This window comes from Silene latifolia, chromosome Y (genome assembly GCF_048544455.1).
Source record: "Silene latifolia isolate original U9 population chromosome Y, ASM4854445v1, whole genome shotgun sequence".
NCBI lineage: Eukaryota > Viridiplantae > Streptophyta > Magnoliopsida > Caryophyllales > Caryophyllaceae > Silene > Silene latifolia.
Window position 1 is genome coordinate 202,933,071 of NC_133538.1, and position 4,421 is coordinate 202,937,491.

Below are 4,421 nucleotides of genomic sequence, written 5' to 3' on the forward strand. Positions count from 1 at the left end.
CGATGTTATAATATCTTTGTTTTTAGCTGGATCAAAGAAATCACCATATAAGAGGGCTGGTCTAGAGTTGGTTATCCGCCTGGTTTTGTCATAAAAATCCCCAAATATTACATACCCTAACATATTTAATCCTCAATTAGTTGTGATAGCATACGAAATCAGTTTCGGACATTTAGCACTATCCAGCAAGCCCCAAATGGAGAGATTTTCTACTTAAGAAATTGCACATTTAGCATTGATTAAACATCCCCTACCCAAAAGATTAAATCCAATTCTAACAATTACCCACACAAATTTGTAAATAAACTACCTGATTCTTACCAAATTAGCAGGTAGAAATCAAAATTAACATCTTAACTTATAGAACAAAAAAAGTTCTTGAAAATTAAAAACCTTGACAATCAGGTTTGTAATACTACGGTTTTATGAGTCTTTGTGTACTCTATCGAGTAGGGCTTACTCTGTCGAGTAAGTATGTTTTGTATACGAATCAGTAGTCTGCCTGTAGGGTACTCGATCGAGTAGCCTTAGCACTCGATCTAGTAAGTGCCACTCGATCGAGTACGTGACTTACTCAATCGAGTAAGTCGGTTATCGGGTGATTTGCGACGGGTTTGTTAATAATGTGGATTAATATATAATACTCCGTCATCTTTTTCCTAAACACTTTTACAAACTTAAAAAAAACAAAAAGGAGAGATTGCAAGTTACATTGTTCGATTCATTCGCATTGTTGGCAAATCCCGGAGCTAGAGGTGTCGGTTTCCTTTGTTCTTTATACCGTTGTGATCCTTGCATCAAGGGTAAGTTCTACATATCATTTTTATAGCATTTGGTTAATGTTGGTTAAACCCTAATTTGGGGATTTTGGGGTTTTTATGTTTTGTGTGGTTAAGGTAGTAATTGTATGAATGTATATATAGGAGGAGTATTCGTAGAGGAGAGATTTTGAGACAGCTGCTAGATCGTCTGATTCTGTGATTGCTTTCCAGGTAGGGTTTCCCTACTCGGTATTAATTACATGTGGTGTGTGGTGGTTGTATTGTTATTGTTGACTTATCATACTGCTGGTGTTGTGACGGTTGTTGATTAATATCGTTGATTATTGTTTTATCTATCTGTGGTCTTCAGGGTGCATCTCTGGCTGAGTGGAGTCACTTACCGGAGTGGCTTCACGCCCTTAATTTGCCTTCTGTGGAACCCGCCAAAGAAGGGATGTGCACATTAATGAACATAGGTTTATCGCTCGATGGAGATGAGCGGGGCTTAGGTGGGAACGGTTGCGGTCCCCCACTGGCGGTGTGGAGTATCTGTTGCGATGGGTACTCTGGCAGGACTACACACTTTAGTGTGTAGTCAGTTGTGTGGAGTTTGGTGATGGAGACTAGGGTTTTGATGTGTTGATTGAGTTGTTTGGCATTTGTTTCATAATGGTTTGTATTGTGTAATTAGTACTGACCCCGTTGTTTGTTTTGTAAAACTGTGGTGATCCATTCGAGGATGGTGAGCAGTTGTTGAGCAGGTTTGATACGATGCATTTGAGCTAGCTGGGATGAGTCATCACTTGGCATTAGAAGAGTCTTCCGCTGTGTCAGACGATGTCTGTAGTTGTTCAGTTTTGCTAGTAGACAGTTTTGGTTTTGGGATTGTATTTCATTTAACAGTTTTGGTTTGAGACATGTAATCACTTAAAATATATTTACTTTTAAAGTACGTTTCCTCATTGTATTTTGATCATCATTGCCTCGGCTAACCGAGATGGTGACGTTCCTATACCTGAGTGGTCCTGGTAAGGCACTTGGAGTATGGGGGTGTCACAAAGTGGTATCAGAGCGACGATCCTGAAACCTGTAACCAATGAATATAATGAATATAGGGAGTCAAATTAAAATGAACCCGGGGTAGAAGTTGTAGGAGCTAATGCAAAGGCTTGGGAGACGTCCTAAAGTCGCGAACTCGCCCTACAATTTTGAACCGGTCATATGGGGTACGTGTCGGGATCGTATGTGTTATCTTCTTGTGTGAGTATTTATATAGTGACATGTGGTGTGGAACGGTGGATGTGTGAATGTGGAGGATAAGAGGTACGGAGTAAATGTTGATAGATATGTGACTTGTATGATTGGAAGAATGAGGCATGTTGTTTATTTTATAATGTGGCATGCTAGAAATATGGAAGTAAAGTTATCTTGCTTAAGTATATAAAGAGTTGTTTATATATATACGAGTTGATGTTGTTTCATGTTGGTATATAAAGCTTGTATTGTATAGTGGGAAAGGAAAGGTAGGCATGCGGGTAGCTATACGAGTCTACATGACTCGATCGAGTGGGGGGCACTCGATCGAGTAGGTGAGAGGCTCGATCGAATGGGTCTGACTCGATCGAGTAGATAGTTTTGTGTTTTCTGGGCAGAATCGTGTTTTGGGCACTCGATTGAGTAGGTAGGGGCACTCGATCGAGTGGGGTCAGCTCGATCGAGTGGCTAGTCAGCTCGATCGAGTGTATTTTTGGGGAGTGTTCTGATCAGGTTCTAGAGTCGAGGCACTCGATCGAGTAGGTGGGGCACTCGATCGAGTGGCCTCAACTCGATCGAGTGGGTTTTGGGATTCGATCGAGTGGGTTTTATACAGGTCGTATGCGTGTTTTGGGTTATAGTATGAGTGTTTATGTCTACCTTTTCTTATATAGTTACAAGATGCCGCCGAAAAGAAATGCCTTGTATGCTAGAGCTGAGAGTATGAACATTGATGACATAGTAAAGATGTTGGAGCACCAAGATGCTCTTACGGAAGCTTTGAAGAGAGTGGGGAAGGATAAGGAGATTGATCACTCCAAGATCAGCATCCATATATCTAGGTTCAATCCTAAAAAGTATAAGGGAGCTGGGCGCCAATCCTTCTGGACAATTGGCACGGGGAGATGGAGAATATCCTGGAGTTAGTTCACTGCCCGGATGAGTTGAAAGTGGAACAAGCTGCGTTCTACTTTAGGGAAGCGGCAAGTGAGTGGTGGGATAAGGTCAAGGTGAGTGCTAAGGAGATGTACATGAAGCAGGGACTATCTGCAATACCGTTGGATGAGTTCAGAAGAGCCATGAGACGTGAGTTTGCGCCGGAACATGTGAGGAGTAAGCTGAGGGAAGATTTTGACGAGTTTAAGATGACATCTGATATGACGGTGGTTGAGTACTACCGTAACTTTAATGTCAAGTCCAGATACGCTGAGGATATGGGGCTGAGTGAGGAGAACCTAGCTTTGAGATTTGAGAAGGGGTTAACCCCCAAGATTATGGAGAAGCTACCGGTGGGAATCCTTACAGATGTTAAGGAAGTCTATGAGCGAGCTGGGAGGGCTGAGAGGTTGGTTGAGATGACCAAAGAGAGAGGTGCTGAGAAGAGGAAAGCTGAGAGTGAAGGGGGTGGTCAGTCCAGCTATAAGAAGAGTAATCATAATCAGGTGAGAGCATATTCCTCGGGCTCAGGGTTCAGTGCTGGAGCTTCATATGGGCGTGGTCGTGGGAGTGGTAGCAGTAGCTGGGGAATGACCTGTTTTAACTGTGGCGGTGTGGGCCACTAGAGACATGAGTGCACCAGTGCGGTGAGTGGTGTTGGAGCTTGTGTCCTCCACAAATTAGTGTGATAACATTTGTAAATCTCTTACAGGTTCACAAGGGTATACTTTGTATTTTAATCAGTTGATTAACGATTACCTAATAGCGGTTGGCTTGCTAGAAAGTTTGACGTTATTATCATACAGATGGCGGTGATCAACTGGTCCCTAAAGGTCACACCTATAGGATGTGTTTGAGAGATGTGGTTATACAAATATAATCACATTGATGCCTTATATGACTAAACAGTTAGTCAATGTGTTGATGAGACAATTATTTAATGAAGATTAAATAATATTAGTTGAGACGAATTAACTGTCAATTCGTAAATTGAATATAATACGTTATATTTAATTAAATGTATGTAATGTTAGCTTGGACAAATTAATATGTTAATTCGTAATTAAATGTAATCGGTTATATTTAATATCAACAAGATGAATGTGTCATAGTGGTAATAGTGAGGGTACTCAAACCAAGAGGTCATGGCTTCGATCCTCACTAGATGACAATTTATATTTAACACATTTTTACATTTTGGAATAACCGAAAATAAGGAGATTATACTCCTTGCTATTTCGGGATTTGGGCCGAATAAATTAGAAAGAAAAATCTACCCTAATCTACCTCATACATGGTTTAAGAGGGATGAGTGGTGATTTTTCTAACCTAATTTCATTCTAACTCATTTTCTTTGCCTCTCATCTAAAAAAACACAAAAACCTAATTAATCAGTTAATTTTTAGTGGATCGATTCTAGCAAACAAGTTAAGGGCATTTCTCATATCGTCTTGGGTGCAACTAATAGGC